Source organism: Manis javanica, chromosome 4, assembly GCF_040802235.1.
Source record: "Manis javanica isolate MJ-LG chromosome 4, MJ_LKY, whole genome shotgun sequence".
Taxonomy (NCBI): Eukaryota; Metazoa; Chordata; class Mammalia; order Pholidota; family Manidae; genus Manis; species Manis javanica.
The window spans coordinates 162,691,832-162,709,428 of NC_133159.1; positions in this window are offsets into that span (position 1 = coordinate 162,691,832).

Consider the following 17,597-nt stretch of genomic DNA (forward strand, 5'->3'; position numbering starts at 1 on the left):
TAAAATTACATACATGCTCTGCATTCTATTTCTATTGACAGTGCAGGTCCAAGTACTTGTGGGAAGGACCATGATAGGTAAAAGAATAGGAGATTCATTGTTCTTCCTTTCTTCTGAAATTGGAAGTGAGACAGACAAAACTGCAGCAGTCTGGAAAGGGGGTAGACTGCAATAATGCCTTCTTGACAGGGACAGCTGAGAAACCTGAACGATGAAAATACTCTTTCCTGGAAAGCTTTGTGAAGACTTTGCACATCTTGAATTATCTTAAAACATTATATCAAACTATCATTCTCCCCTAATCCAAACCGGATTACTTAGCAGGCAATTTCCCCTAGCTTCATTCAGGGTACTTTTCCTCAAATGTCTATTTGAGGTTCACCTCAGATACCTGGAATCCATCAAAAATTGCTAACGTGATTTTACTCAATAGTTTCTGATCTCCCGTCAGTCTGCTGTGCTGGCAGCTGCAGCGTCAGTGGACTGGTCTTTCATCCTCTTGGCCTCTTCTGCTGTCATCATCTGTCTAACCCTCCCCTACCACCTGACATGCTGGAGCAGAGAGAGGATCCAGGCAGGTTGTACTGAGGGGGAAAATGCCAGCTGGGGTCTGGATAATCCACAAACTGGATTATCTGCCCTTGAGTTTGTACATATAGAAGTAAGTGGCTTATATGCAGACAGGATGTACTAGGATGAGCCAAGGGGATCAGGTTAACACTGTGTGTGTGTGTGTGTGTGTGTGTGTGTGTGTGTGTGTGTGTGTGTGTGTGTGTGTGTGTGTAAGTGGGGAAGGACAGTCCTATAATAAACTCCCTACTTGCTTACTATGTCCCATCCTGAACATTCATTCATTCAATCACTCATTCTTTCAATCAACCACATATTACCATATTTAGCATTATTGTGCACTGACACACAAGCGTAGGCACTGGAGTTAAGGGGCAATCTGTACACAAAGAAGGTGTCCTGGATCCAGCTTCCTCCATGGAGAGCCTGAGACAGGCGTAGATTCAGGGGGCACATGGTTTATTGAGGGCAAACTTTCCGTGGAAGGGAAGTGAGGGGAGCGGGATGGAGCAGGGGAGGGGCAAAGGAAGGATGAGCTCTCACAGCTGGACTCTGATTTCAGCTCCATCCTGTGGGGAAGTTCCTGATGGAGCGCTGCACCACAGAGAGATTCCCCCTGAAGTAGGGCAGCTGGTCTTTTATACCCTCTGCAGGCAGCTGATTGACTGCTGGTAGCTCAAGTCTCCAGCAAAGAGGCAGCCAGGAGCCACTGGGGCTGACACTCACAGCCAGTAGAGGGGATCTGGGTGGGCCATCAAGGGGCACCATGCAGGGTTTAGTGCCAGAAGATAAGAGCAAGCGACCCAGGCAAGCCGTAAGTGCTGATTGCTTCCCTTGTTTGTCAACCCAGTCCTCTTTCTACTCTCACTCTCGGCTTCAGCCTGAGCTCTTATCTGTCCCAGTCCGGCCTTGTTTCTCTCTCCATCTGTTTCTTTGTCCCTTCTCTCCTGACTCTGTCCTTGGATTCTGCCTCTGATCTTGCCCTCTCTTTTCTGGAGGTTTATCTGAAACTCAGAATGAAATGGTAAATTTCTTCAAGGGCCTCCAGGAAGCTGGGACTACTGCGTTTCCCCTGTTGACCTCTTCCCTGCCAACAGGTCAGCTGAGCCCCACTGCTCCCCTAAACAGGAAGCATTGGTGTTCCAGGGGACGTCTGAACCAAACCCCAACTCTTGGGTGCTCCCTTTACTGGGTGTATTCATTCTCACTTCCTCTTCTCGTGGAGAAAGGACAGTTCAGGAGAAATTTATTCTCAAGGCTTGACTCCTACTTAAACATCACAGGATATGTTCCCTGGAGGGGAAGGGTGGGATCTGGGCTGGCTTCCTGAGAAATATCAGAACAGAAAGGACGCCTCCTTTCCCTGCACACTCCCAAATTCAAACAGGGACTGGGAGAGAGGAAGAGATGATTGTTTCTGCCCGAAGGCAGGGGGATAGATGGACTGACCTCTGAAACTTCCTGGCACAACGCTGTTTGTAGAGGTGCCCGAATTCTGAGGCAAAAGCAAGAGAGAAAAAGAGCATCTCTGAGGGCATTTGGCTGGTCTTTTAGACCCCAGATCACGCTGAGAGGGTCCAGTGTTGTCATGTCCTCCACATCTCCCTGTCCCTAGCTGTGGACTTCTGGTGGTATGTCTCTCTCTCTTTCTCTCTCTCTCTCACACACACACCCCTTTACATTGTTGAAACCAGAGGTGCTGGCTCCAGGGAGGGGAGTAAGGAAGAGCTGTGGACAGGTGTGGGTGGCCACACGCCTCTCCTTCTGGGAGGCGGCACTTCCACTACACCTCCACAGGTTTCATCTGAACCTCACCCTAGCCTTGGCCCTCTGTTTTCAAGGTGGGCAGGAGGCGTGGAGGAGCTGAGCTGAGCTGGCCCAATGCCAACAAGGAAAGCATTTGTAACAGCCCCTTGAACTGTCAGCAAATCAATCCTCCCAAGAACCAAATCTAAAGGAAATTCAGCTTAAAGTACAGTGGTAGGAATTGAGCCACTATGGTTGGATGCTGGTCTGTGATAGTTGAGAGAAGCCCTAGAGATGTTTAGAGGAGAACCGATCCACCCTGATGTGTGGGCCAAAGCAGACACAAGGACCAGACAGCTTCCAAAACCAATTGGAAATCATTTAAACGGAGCATTTTTGGATTATCTGTGCAATGCTTTTCTCTATAGGAAGTTACGGTTTAACTACACAACTACACCCATCCTCCTCTGAAGGCAGGTGTGGGCTAGGATAAAGTTTGGGGTTTAAACAGGGAAAAGCTCCCCTGGCAGCCCAGAGCATTTAGCATCTCTAATCAGGGGAAGGGACTGCCTGACTGGACGTGTCACCCCATTAGGCTGGGGCTGGGGCTGTAATTGTTGAAATTTGTTGATGAATGCAGTTTCCAGCTGGCTTCTCTCCCCGTGACAGGCCTCAATTACAGCTGCCAGGGGGATCTGTGTGGGAGGGGGAGTTGGACGTTGTTTCCAACTGCTTCTCCAGGCCCCTTATTAGCCCCCAAAACAAGAGGGGCTCTTTAGGCCAATAAAGTATCCCCAGGTCCAGACTTACCCCCAGCAATATAGCTTCAGAACAAACGGTACTGGAGTAGAGAGGGAGAAAGGTACAAAAGGAAGGAGGCCTTCCTGCGGGTTGGTCTGTGTTGTTATGGGTTTTACAACTCAGCCAGGTTTAATTTAGTTTAGTACTTTCTCCTTTATTCTAGAGCTTCTAAAAATTCCGTGAGAAGGAAGACTTTTGAGCTAAAATGTTTATTTCTATCTTACAGTCCCCACTCCATCTCACACAGGACAAAAGACAAAACACGAGTCAGAATGATGGAGAGGGGAGAGAAAAGTGGTTCACCTAATATGTCATTTTTTTTTTGAGAGGGCTTCTCTCATATTTATTGATCAAATGGTTGTTAACAACAATAAAATTCTGTATAGGGGGGTCAATGCTCAATGCACAATCATTAATCCACCCCAAGCCTAGTTCTCGTCAGTCCCAATCTTCTGAAGCATAACAAACAAGTTCTTACATGGTGAATAAGTTCTTACATGGTGAACAGTGCAAGGGCAGTCATCACAGAAACTTTCGGTTCTGATCACGCATTATGAACTATAAACAATCAGGTCCAATATGAATATTCGCTTGATTTTTATACTTGATTTATATGTGGATCCCACATTTCTCCCTTTATTATTATTATTATCAAATTCTTTTTTTAAAAAGGAATGAGAATGTTTCTTCAAATGAAATCTAACGTAGAAGCTCAGTGTGTAAAACAAGTCATGGCCGATCCAGTCCAAGTGGAAGTGGGGGCTCTGGGCCCCCTGGGCGCTCCTCCTCCCTGGGTCCTGCCTCCCTACCTTCCACCTCCATGGCCTCCCTATGGCATCTGCAAGGCTCCGTCAGGGTGACCAACTCATCCCGGTTTGCACTGTTTTAGCCACAAAATCTTGAATCCCAAGTTCCTCAAACCTGGACAAAAGGACAATTGGTTACCCTACATTCAAAGGAGCAGAGTTAGAAAGACACTGATACAATCCCTTTGATCTATTGAAGAGACTGAGGCCAAGAGAGGTGATAGGCTTTGAAGTCTCGTAGATGATCCTCCATGCCCAGGAGTGGCCACACTGGGGGTGTGGGGAAGGTAAATTCTACGTCTTTGTCCTTTATTCCTGTGACAGGTAAGATTGTCCACCTCCAAATCTCTTTCCTCCTTTAAGATCCTTTCTTAGAAGCCTTCCTGGATTCCTCTAGAAAGTGTTATGTCCTATCTTTCAATTCTTTTAGAGCACTTAAAAGGTAGAGTCAGTTTTTATCTTGGGTCTTTCTCCCACTTGCACTGGAAGATTCCTCATTTCCTGTCTCATTTATTTGCATATCCTCAACACCTAGTGCAGTGTCTGGAATAGAGCAGACATTCAAGAGATGCTTTTAGATAGACAGATTGATCTAAAAGATAGACAGATGCTTTTAGATAGGACAGGTAGATGGGTGGATGCCTGGATGAATGGATGAATTGGAACACAGACAAATGGAATAGATGGGTGGATAGAAAAATGGAAGGATAGAAAGTTAGGTGCTGTGTTGAAGGCGTTGGGATAGAACAATTGGGCAATTTCTAGGCAATTTCCTCTGCCTTCCATTCCCCCAAAATGACCATTTTTCTTGGATTTGATTTTTGGAATATCTAACATACCTATATTCAGATGCAAGGGCCAAAACAGCTTCCCAAATAAATTAGAAGTCATTTAAACTGACCATTTCAGAATTATTTGTGCCATTGCTTTCCTCTACAGAAAGTTATGGTTTAACGACACAAACACAATATTTGATGACAATATCTCAAATAGGCAGCTGATGGCAGTGACGAATACTGTCTGAAAATAAAGCAGTTTAAAAATATCAGACAAGGGAGAGTGTAGGAGGCAGGGATAGAGGGTGAGCAGTTGATGAATATAAGTGAGCAGGATGATCAGGTGTCAGGGACTGGAAAGGCTGGACTCCTGATAGGAGGAATTGGAGCTACACATTAGAAGGTTCCAATGATCAGGATCAAGAAATAAGAGCATAAGAAGTTCTGAAAGAAAGAGGGGAATGATGTTGGTTGTGTTTGGAAACAAAACATTAGACTAAATGACTATTTGTGATTCTTTCTTGACCTACTGTTCATTCAGTTGCAGTTCATTGGGCATCCGTTCTGACCCACAGTCAGGCTAAGCACTTTCGCTTATATTATCTCAGCCCGTCATGCCTGGGGGCAGGAAGACGAATCTACACACTCTCAGATGTACACATTCTTCTTGGGTGATCACATCCACGCCCATGGTTTGAACTACAGCAGCTATGCTGATTCCCAAGCGTTCACTCATTTCTGGTCCAAGTCCCACACCTTACCTCCGCCTCACTGAGGAGTATCTCTCCCTGATGTCTGCAGGTGCCTTCAAACCAAGACATCCTACACTGAACTCAACTGTTTCCTGTCTAAACTTGTTCCTCTGCCCAGATTCCCCATCTCTGTTCATGGCACCCTCATCTGACCCACTCAACCCCTGAGTCAGACCCTGGGCACGTCCCTCTTCTCCCTGCCTGTCCCCAGGCTGCTCACCATGTCCAGTGATTCTACTTCTTAATCATCTCGCAGATCTGTGACTTGCTCTTCCTCCCCACGGGAATGGCCCTAAGGTAAGGTCCTCACCATTTGTCACTGGATTACTGCCCTCGCTTCCTCCATGCTCTCCTGCTCTCTCATCTTGGGCCCTGGGAATCCATTCTCCACTTGGTTTTCCAAAACGCAAATCTAAGCAGTCACCTCCTTTTAAAGCCTTTTGATGAAAGGCCAACTGTCTTTAAAGTAGGATCCAAGCTCCTTAGCATGTGTGACAAGGGCTTCATACTCTGATCACTCCTGCTTTCTCCCTCACTTGGCTGCACTAAACCACGGTCCATGCCGAGTGTTCTGTGTGTGTCCGCTGCACGCTTTGCACCAGCTATTCATGCTGCCTCAGAGAGCCTCTCCTTCCATTTTCACTGATTTAATTCCTCCCCATTCTTCATGACTCAGTGTGTTGCCTGTCACCTTCTCCAGGCAGACTCTGATTTCCCCTTTGCTCTTGAGTCTGGGTGAGGTGCCTCTCCGCTGACCTCTTGTCTCTCCCTTAACTGTGACTGCATTGCAGTACATTTGCCTGTTTACTTGTCTGTCTCTCCCACTCCAGTGTGAGATTTCCCAGGACAGGTGTGCTGGCCTTCACGTTTGCACTCCTTGTGCTGAGTGTGTTGCGTGGCATGTGGTCATGTGCCCAGTAAATGTTTGTTGAATGAATATATCACCTTCTGTAGTTCTCTATCACCTATGGGCTTTTGACCTCCTCCTTCCTCTTGGGGAGGCTAATTCCGTACAGTCTAAGATAGGACTCAGGATGTGCTCTAGAAATCAGTACATTTTTCTCCCTCCCCCTCCCCTGTCTCTCGCAGATTTTGCCTGTGGCCACGCCCTTGGCACAGACACAGGCAGCTTGGTCTGCAGAACGTCAGCTGGCAGCAAACAGCCTTTCCCTCCCTCCCCAGCTCTGTCTTTGCTCAGCACAATCGTTTTTCCTTTTTGGGTGTTCAGAGCTCTGCTAGCAGAGGGCCGGGTGGGAGGGTGGCAGCATTGGGCTGTCTGCATGGAGGTGGAGAAGAGTCGGGTGGGGGGACCAAGATGTGGGTGGGAGCATTGCTACGTGGGCCCTTTTGAAGGAGGAAGAAATTTTAGCTTTTTGGGGCTGCGTGAGGTGGAGCTGCTGGGATGTGCCTGTCCCCTTCCGCTCTCCAGGACCTGAGATTGCCCTGTGACATTCAGCCTCCTAAATATTGCTGGGCTTTCTGAGGGAGGGAGAGGGAAAGAGAGAGAGATTATGGATTTTCAGAACAGGTCCTATACATTCCCTTGCTGCCAAACCACTGGCCAGAATCTTGGGGGCCAGGAATGTGGTGTTTCCTTATTTTGGAAAACAAAGGAAAAGAGAATCTGCCACATACCTCACACATTCACTCACTCACTCACTCACTCACTCACTCACCCATTCATTCCCTGGGTGATGCCAGATGCTGGGGGCGCAGAGATGAATAAGGCTCAGTGCTCCTGGAGCTCACAGTCTAAGGGAAGACAAGTCCTGTAATAAGCAGGTGTGTTACAACACAGCAGCCCAGTGGGGTCTGCGATGGCTTTGAGGGCAAGGCTTGGTGGGTTTGGGAGGCAGGTCACTCTGGGCATGAAAAGGAATCAGATAAGAAAGTGACATTGGTCCTCCAAGGGGACTTTTCTGCACAGTCTTGTTCTCACAACTGCTTCCAACTTCAGATCCTCAGAGGGGATTTTGTTTAACTCCTCCTGAGGAGACTAGTATCATTTGTGGTAGAAAGAGGACTGAATTCGGAGAAGACAGCATAGTTATGGATCTTGGCTCACCAACTCACTCATTCATTCAACCCATAGATGCCCTTGATTCAGCTGTGAGAACTTAAAAAATTGACATTAATTCTCTGATCTGCAGATTCCTCATTTGTATAATTGTAATACTAGTGACACCCACCTCATCATTCTTTCAGGAGGATTACATGAGTTTATGTGCGTGACAACACTTTGTAAGCTGTAAAGTGCTTTGCAAATGTGATCTTTTATTTCTCCTTCCATATATGTACTCATTCTGCCAGCCAGTAACTATTGAGTGCCTTCTTCCAAGGTCTGACAAGCCCTTCTTCGAGGCAAGAGCCTGTTTCATGCCGATGGCTGTGTGTGTGTGCATGTGAGGGTCTGGGAGTGACTGTAACGTGCCTTCCCCAGCCCCCCGCCCTCCTCTCCCCGGGTGCAGGCAAGCAGGGACACGCTCTTCCTTTCTCCCCCGGGCTGGTGGATGCTGGTGCGTGGAGGAGGCTGGCAGGGTGTGTGACTCACCAGCCTTAGTCACCCTGCTTGCCGGAGTTCTCTTCCTACAGGATGCTGGCCCTATATAAAAACATGGCTGAAGAGTGAGGTGGTGTTCCAGGATGTGTCTCTGCAGGGCATCTGAGCCACAAGGAAGGGAGCCAACTTCATTATTTTTCATGTCCCCCGGCCTCATGCCATGCACATTAGAAGCGTGCTGGAGAACCACAGAGCTGAAAGGTGGCAGAGAAAGAGGCCCTGGCTCAGCAGGGGTGAGCTGGAGTCTAGTAGTCACTTTCCCACCACCATCGTTATCTCAGCAGATCCTGACCGGCCACATCATCAGCTCCAATGTGTGCACAGTGCTTTATAGTTTGTAAAGTGCCTTCATACAATTTCTCTCATTTGATTCTCACAAGACCCTTGTGAGGTCAGTCCTGGAGAGGCAGAATAGCATAGTGGTGGAGTGTGTGGCCTCTGGAGCGGACCAGCCTGCATTTGAATCCGTTTCTATTGCTTACCAGCTGTGGGATTGAGCAAATCCTTAACCTCTCGATGCCTCAGTTTACTCATTTAAAAAATGGAGATAATAATGGTGCCTACTCCAGTATCGAAAAGACTAAGAACAACAAATGCTGGCGAGGATGCGGAGAAAGGGGAACCCTCCTACACTGCTGGTGGGAATGTAAGCTAGTTCAACCACTGTGGAAACCAGTATGGAGGTTCCTCTAAAAACTAAAAATAGAAATACCATTTGACTGGGAATCCCACTCCTTGGAATTTACCCAAAGAATACAACTTCTCAGATTCAAAAAGACAGATGCACCCCTATGTTTATCGCAGCACTTTTTACAATAGCCAAGATATGGAAGCAACCTAAGTGTCCATCAGTAGATGAATGGATAAAGAGGTGGTACACATACACAATGGAATACTATTTAGCCATAAGAAAGAAACAAATCCTACCATTTGAAACAACATGGGTGGAGCTGGAGGACATTATGCTCAGTGAAATAAGCCAGGTGGAGAAAGACAAATGCCAAATGATTTCCCTCATTTGTGGAGTATAACAATGAAGCAAAACTGAAGGAACATAATGGCAGCAGACTCACAGACGCCAAGAATGAATTAGTGGTTACCAAAGGGAGGGGTGTGGGAGGGCAGGTAGGGAGGGAAGGAGAAGGGGGTTGAGGGGTATTATGTTTAGTACACACCGTGTGGGGGATCACGGGGAGAACAGTGTAGCACAGAGAAGGCAAATAGTGGATCTGTGGCATCTTACTACACTGATGGATGGTGACTGCATTGGGGTATGGGGGGGACTTGATAATATGGGTAAATGTAGTAACCACATTGTTTTTTCATGTGAAACCTTCATAAGAGTGTGTATCAATCATACCTTAATAAAAAGAAAAAACAAGTTCTCAGATTCAAAAAGAAAAAAAAAATAGTGCCTGCTCTGTACAGTTTTTGTCAGGACTGAGAGTTTGCTTGTTTATTGTCCGTCTCTCCAAATGAGACTGTAAACTATAGGAAGGAGGAGGGATATTTGTTTTTTAAAAATTAATTAATTAATCTTTTTTTAAAAAAGTATAGTTGGTTTACAATATTATATTGCTTTCAGGTGTACAATGTAGTGATTCAATGACTATCTACATTAGCAAATGCTCACCCCAGTAAGTGCAGTTACTATCTGTCGAGGGATCTTTGGTTTGCCGAGTTTTCAGAGTGTTTTGAACAGTGCCTGACACAGAGAAGTTTGCAAGAACTATTTATAATGAACGAAGAAGCACAATGTTCCAAGCACATAGCATGTACTATATGTGTCGGCTGTTTCTGTAGTCGGTTCAGGGTGCTGTAACAAAAAATACCACAGACTGGGTGACTTAAACAGAAATTTATTCTTCACAGTTCTGAAGACTGACAAGTCCAAGATTAAGGGTGCCCGATGATTCAATGCCTGTGGGATCCCTCCCCTCATCCTGGTTTGCAGAAGGAGGCCTTCTTGCTGTATCTTTACTTGGCAAAGAGAGAAACTGTGTGTCTTCCTTTTTATGAGGACATTAATCCAACCATGGGGGCTCCACCCTCCTGACCAAATCTAATTACCTTCTAAAGAATCCACTTCCAAATACCATCACATGGGGGGCTAGGGTTTCAGCATGTGAATTTTGGGGGGGACACAAATGTTCAGTCCATAGCAGCTATTATTACAGGATTTTTCCTATTTGGGGGCTGCAGAAACTGAAGTTTTGAGCATTTAAGTGAATTGGTTGAAGTCACAAAGCCAAGACAAAGGTGGAGCTTAAAATGGGGCTCTTACTGTAAATCAAGGACCCTTTCTCCTACACCATGACTACCCCAATTCCTCTTCCTATTTCCTCTCTTTAATGTCTCCCCCTACCCTCTCCAGGTGAACACTCATTACAATTGGTTTGGTTGCATTAATCCACTTCCTTTTCTGCAGCATAGAGAGCAGTAGGACTTTAACAAGTGTCACTTCTGTGCGAAGTTTCTTCCTCTCTGAAATGGACATCTTAATACAACCTACTTCATAGGTTCAACTTTTCTGATGATTAAATGAAAGATAATGCACGAAAATTGATAGACACACAGTAATAGCTCATACATACAAACTATTAATCATCATCTTCATTATCTTTTGGGGGCTACTGAGCACATTTCTTTTCATTTCCCTTCAGGTGACGGGAAGCCACTGCTGGTCCTAGACAGGCTCTGCTCATTGCTGCCACAGCCTCGGTTGCAACCATAGTGGATCTGGGGGCAGCTGAAAGCAGACTCCTTGAAGAAAGCATGACAGGGGTGCTACCTAAGGCTAAGAATGTAGATGAAGGTACCAGCAGGATCTGGGCTTGAATTCTGACTCCACCACTTACCTTTGCTGGGGAACTTGGACTAATCACTGTGAGCTGTAGTTTCCTCATTGATAAATCAGAGATGAGAGTGCTTACCTCACACTCTTGTGAGGATTAACTGAGTTTACACCCAGCACAGGGGCTGGCATGCAACTTGTGCCCAATGGTTGGTAGATTGGAGGCACACCAAATGGACATTTTGGACAAATGTCAAGTCACTATCTGGCTGGGGCTAAAGACATATATTGCCATTGAATGAGGAGTGTTTTCTGGTCAGAATATATTCTCTGTATCCCCTCATTCTTTCATTCATTTGTTTGTTAGTTTCCATGACCAACACTGATTGAGCCCTGCTCTATGCCCATCCCTGGTCTGGGGTGGTATGAGCAAGGCACATCTGGTCCTTGCCCTCAAGCAGCAGCCAGTCCATGGGACAGAGAGAGTCCTGGAGGATTCCAGTGCTGTGGGATTAGTGCCAGGATAGAGGGACACATGGGAGCTCTAAGATCACAGAATCCTCATTTCAATCCTTCCCAAATTATGGGGGAGAGGGGTGTCTGCCCAGCATGGATTCCCCAGCCCAACCTGAGATATCCCTTTGCTCTAACTCATGGGTCCAGAGTGGACAACAGATAGGGAAGCTCTAGGAAGTCCCCACAGGAGGAGCCCAGGCCTGACATATTCCTGCTGTAACCCTACACAACCAAACCCTTGTGTCTCCCTGTGAGACACCTGCAGAGCCAGCCATGCCATTTTAGCCTTCTCCAATGCAGCCTCGCAGGGGCGGGGAGACTTAGAGTGCAGCCTGGCCAAGGGGTTATTTATTCTGTCACTTGAATCATAATACATCTCCAAATTTCCCTTGATTTGGCTTATTCAAGAGATTAAGGCCCAGATGTGATGGGGGCAGGGTTGCCACTAAGTGTCAGAAACCCCTCATTTTGTACCAGCTGATGGGGGACCATAATTGCCCAGATGGCAGGAGAGCATGATTAGTCCTTCTTTTATTCAAGTCCTTTGAGAAAGAGAATTAATCATGGAGCCAGGGCGGGAGGGGCTCTTCTGTCTTCTCCTAGCTTTCTCTCAAGCTGGCAAGACGGTCTCTGATGAATATGCAGTAGAGGCATCTTGTCAGTCTCTCCGCTTAGCTTCAATCAGGACTAGCAATAGCTTAGGATTCTGGCTGACTGTGCACAAACACAGCTTTTCTCTCCAAGTCTTTGCCCTTTGCCTGCACACTTCACTTCCTCACCTCCCCCTCACCCCTTTCAATATGTTTTTTGTTCTTGGCAATACTCTTACCAAGGTCAAGAGTAACCTTACTCACAAAGGCTAATGGCCTCCAGGACTGTCCTCATCTATTTGACGTCCCTATACTGTTTGAAGCTGTCAGCCACTTCCTCCTGCTAGAAACTGTGTTTTCTTGACTTCTGGGACTCCCTTCTTCTGCTTCTCTGATCTTTTCTTCTCCATCTCTGCATTTCTCCCCATTCCTGACAATGTCGACAAGTTCCCAGTTCTCTGTCTTAGGATTTTATATGCTCTCTTGGCTCCTTTAGGAAGTGGTAGATGCTATTGGTCACCCCTTCAATAATCATTCTCTTTTTATTCTTGTTAAACCTCTTCTTTGTGCCAGGGGATGAATCATGATTGGTTCAAGAAATCACAGTAAATAATTTATCTTTGCCTGTGATTTGTTTAAGGATGGACATGTGACATAGCCCTCGCCAGTTGGGCACAAGTAGAAGTTGTGTGGGAGGGATTTTAGGGGGTGCGGAGAATCAGCTCTTTGTGTCTTTAAATAAGATGTGAGGATAGAGTGCATGAAGCTCAGTATTCATCTTGTGAGCCTGGGGACAAGATCAGGATCAATCATAGCAATGCTGCCCTGGAGCTTTGATGTTGTTAGGCTAATGAATGCATCAGTCCTCAACTGGCCCTGCTATTTCCATTGTAAAGCTTCTGGAAGCATCCCTGACCAATATACTGGGAAATACTAACATCTCCTATGGCTTTGACTACCAGGTCTCTGCTGATGTCTCCTAAGTTTATATGTTTAATTTGGACTTCTTGCCCACAGACATTTTCTCCTGGATATCCCTCAAGCCTAAGGTCTAAAACAAAACTCCATCTATATATCCTCTTTTTCTCAGACCAAGTCAACAGGCCTTCTGTATCTTGCAGTACTTAATTCATACCTCTGCTAGAGCACTTCTCCCCTGGGTTTGTTTTAACTGTTGGTCTTCCCTTCTAGAATTTAAACTCCCAAAGGCCTGGAAACTTATCCATCTTTAAATCCCTAGTATTAAGTAGGAGCTTAATAGGTTCTTCTTGAATGTTCTGATGTGCAAGTAATACAATACCTAAAGAATAGTAACAAATTGTAAAGGAGTTTTATTATCTCACAAAACATGAATTCTGGAGGTAAGTAGTTCCAGGATTAGTTAAGCACTCGGTGAGATCAGGGCACTGAGTCAGAGTCTCTAAGATTCCCTTGGTTCAGGATCTCTGAGAATCTCTGAGATTCTTCATAGTTACAAAGTAGCTGCCACAGCTCCAACATCACATCATCACTTGACAGCCTTACAAACAGGAAACAAGGATGGGTGGTCTTGGTGGGAGCAAAAGGGCTTCCACTTCACATACTTCTCTCTTTTCAGGGAGGGAAATCCTCTTGTAATTGGCAGCTAGAATTGTTATATGTTCCCCTGGACCATCAAAGGAAATAGCAATCACTAGGAATGGCTTAGACCAACCCCAAGCTCCAACCTTTCTCTGTGCACTTGCTGTCTACTCCCAGATTTATCTTCCCCAAGATCTTAAATAACTCACTTCCTTGCTCAAGATCTTCTGTGACTCTCTCTCAGGTATAAGTTAAACCCCTTACTTGGCATTCTGGGCCCCTTGAGATCTGGCCCCACCCTATGCTCCTAGCCTTATTTCTCATTATGAATCTTCTGCCTAAGCCAAATGTTTGCTTTTGCTGTTCTCCACCCTTAAATTCCTTTCTTCATTTCTGCTTATTCTTGGAGCCATGGCTGAGATCCCATCTCCTGCAGAAACATTCCTTGGCCACTCGAGCCAACCCTCTTATCATCTCTGAATTCCTTCAGTTCAGTGGTTTTCAACCTTGGCTGCATGTTGGGGTCACCCAGGGAGTTTTAGAAAATACCAATGCCTGGATCCACCCGCAGATGTTCTGATTTAATCATTGTTGGGGATGCTAGACTGGGCACTGAGATCATTAGACTCTCCAGGTGATTCTAATGTGCAGAGAGGTTCCAGAACCCCCTGCTGAAACCATTTGGACTTACTGCCTAGCACATAGGAGAGCTTGCTGGGGAAGCTTTAAAAATCAGATTCCCATGCTGCACCCCAGAGGTTCTGACCTCTGTATGTATTTTAAAGCTCCCAGGTGATTCTAATGGACAGTCGGCTTGAAGGCCACTGTGCTATGCTTACCTTCTTTACACTTCCCATGGGGCATGTTCAGAGGAGGTGTTTAATAATGTTTAATTGTGGATACATTCACTAAGGAGAAATAGAATGACATAAGCGTGTGAGATTCGATGCTTGTAATGTGCTGTGCAAGTATTAGAGTTTACTGTTAAGAGGTTGTTTTTACTATTTTAAAGTTCCAAGCTTGTCTTCATAGTTTTTGAGGTAGGGCTCTGTCCGGGACCAGTGAGTGTTGGGAACAGATCGTTGAGTGTGTACATGAAGGAAGTCCAATCGCAGCACTGAAATGCTGCGCAGCGCTCAGGTTTTCAGCCTTGGCCCGGGGGCTTACCTGTGTCCTGGACTGTGGGAACACTGAGTAAGTCTTGGGCTGGGGAACGGGGTAGGGACCTTCAATACCCGTGTTATTAAGGTTTGTCTTTTCAGTTCAAAGGCAAAGCGAATAAAACAAAACAAAACAAAACACAACACAATTCCCAGGCCCACTGCCCACTCCCTCAGCCCCATCTGCAGGTGCAGATGCTGATGTGGCCCCTGCCTGGAATAAAAGGAATCCTGCTTTTTCTTTCTGAGCAGGGATTTTGCAAAGCAACATTGGGGTGGGTGGCGGCAAGATGGTACTCTGGATGAAGATCGGGGTGGGGTTGGGGTTGGGATGGAGCTCAGGAGGGGAGACTGGAAACGGCAACGCATTCAGACCCATGGACGATGCAATCCCCAGTTGCTCTCGCTTCCCTCTTCTCTCTTGCTGGTTACTGAAGAATGTATGTTCAATGTGGACAACATGAAAAACATACAGACATAATTCCACCACCCAGAGAGAACTATTGTTATTTGAATATCTTTCAGTCCTATTTCTCTGTGTCAGAAAAATGGTGTTATGCAGTGCCCTGATCTTTTATTTTCACTTAACGATATAAACATTTTGTCAGCAAACAGTCTCGTAGAGCAGAGGTTAGCTAACTTTTTCTATAAAGGTCCAGATAGTAAATATTTCAGGCTTTGCAGGCCATAAGGTCTGTTGCAACTACCACTTTCACGCATTGTAGCATGAAAGCAGTCACACACGACATATAAACAAAGGAACATGGTTGTGTTCCAATAACACTCCATTAACAAAAGCAGGAGGCAGGTCTATTTGGCCCGTGGGTGTGGTTTGCCAACTCCTGTTCTATAGCATTATTTTGTGAGTGCTTATTAGGATCCCATTATATGCCCACTCTGCAATTTTTATTCTCTTAGCCTTGCACATTGTCATTTATATTTTTTAATATTACCAATATCACTGCAAATAATACCTGTGCACCTTTGATTTTTTTTTCCTTGGGATAAATTCCTGAAAGTGTGATTGCTGGTGGCACGGGATTTGCCTACTTTTTAGGGCTTGTACAACAAACTTCCCAGTTGCCCTCCAAGGAATTACCATAGAAGAGAGGACTGCCCATTTCTTTGCATCTTTGCCAACACTGGGTATTAAAATTCCTTTTAATATTTGTCAATTTGATAGTTCTTAAAGATTTTTTACTATGATTGTAATTCCATTGTGTCATCTCAAAACCTGTGTTTTCAGGTTCTCAAACACACTGGGTTTGACCAGTCTTTTATCTCCACGGTTGTTGGCTGCTGACATGCTGTGATCCTACAATAAGGAAAATTAGATACACAGATGACTTGGCTGAGACCCCAGATTCCTGTTCACAACTACGTATTTGATGGAGAATGAGGTAGGAAGATCACTAAAGTCTGAAGCTAATGTCCTCTCTCCCTGCCTCCAATAAAGGGATAAAGGGACATTTTGAAACTTATGTAGAAACACCTTGGTAATTTTGCCTAAGAAAACCTGAGTCTTTGTTTCAGGTTCAGGGGCTCCCAACGCCCCCTCCTGCTGCCCTGCCCCCCAAACCCTGCACGCCTGTGGGATGTCCTGTCCTGTCACACAGGAAGCGGTCCCTTTGTGTGGCTTCCATGCTTTTCTGAGTCTTCAGGAGTTTGATTTGGGAAAGGGGGGAAAAAAGGCGACTGAAGTTGCTGCCATCAGTTCCCAGGATGAATGGCTAAGTAATGATGCTGAAGAACAATTTGCATCTAAGAGGCGGCTTGGGAGTTCCGTGAATAGCCCGTGATTGCAGATAAACACCACCTGCCACGCTGTCCACTGCAGCCCTACTTCAGGTTGAGAGGGAGAGTTTTCCTTTGAGCAGAAAAGCTCTTCTTTTCTTTCACTCTCCAGTGCTTTTATGCTAACACTTTGGAGCTAGACGAGAAAACTGGATTTACAGTAAGTTAACCTGTTACCTCTGGAAAGAAGGAAGAAGAGTTTCCAATTGAGGTTCGTTTACATTTTGATTAAAGTAGAAAAGTGGTGGCTGCAGAAGTCCTTTCCTGGTCCTCAAAGGTACCCTTTGTGTGGTCTGCGGACATCGTGCTTGTCAGAATGCACATTTCAGGGCCCCACACCAGACCCAAGGTATAGGCCAGTGGAGAGACAATGAAAGTTCCTATGGCCAGGATACTCACCTGACCCTGGTCAGCTTGCTCACTATGCATGTGTGGGCAATGCACTGTTATTGACTCTATATGAAGAGCTTCACCCAGTGCTCTGGGCTGCACAGCTGCAGGAGAGTGGAGGCTGGAGTGGTGGCAGCGCTGAGGACAGAGACGAGACGGCTGTGGGGGTGGAGAGGCCCAGAGGCAGAGACCAGCTTGCTGCATGCAGACTTGCTCTGTGGTAGATGGGATTCTAGTGCTTGACTGGCCACCATGGGAATAAAGCTGGGTATAAACCCTTTTACCCAAGAACATTCCATTGTCATTATTCAGTCTCACCGAATCAAGAGTGAACTTGCCAGGGGTTGAAACCCACTGGCAAGACAGCCAGGAATCTGGATTTTCAACAAGTACCCCAGTGATCTTATGAGCCCAAAGGCAGTGGGTTCTACCTAGATGAGTCTCCTAATTACCTGGAGGGCTTAAAAACTATAGATTCTCAGGCCTCAATTCCTGGAGATTCTGATTTTGTAGGTGGGGACTCTGTGTGTGGGAAGTGGGAGGGGTTTTCAAAAGGGATTTTGGGAGGCAGCCAGGTCTGGGAATTACTACCCTAAGGAATTTATCAGTGGTGAAATACTGGGAGATCCTCTATTCATTCTGTAGGAACTTGTGGATAAAATGAGAGTTCCTGTGGCCAGGATTCTCACTTGGCTGTGGTTGACTAGCTCACTGCACACCTCTGGGCACTGCATGGCTGTTGACTCTATAAAAAGAGCTCTGCCCAGTGCTCTGGGCATGAC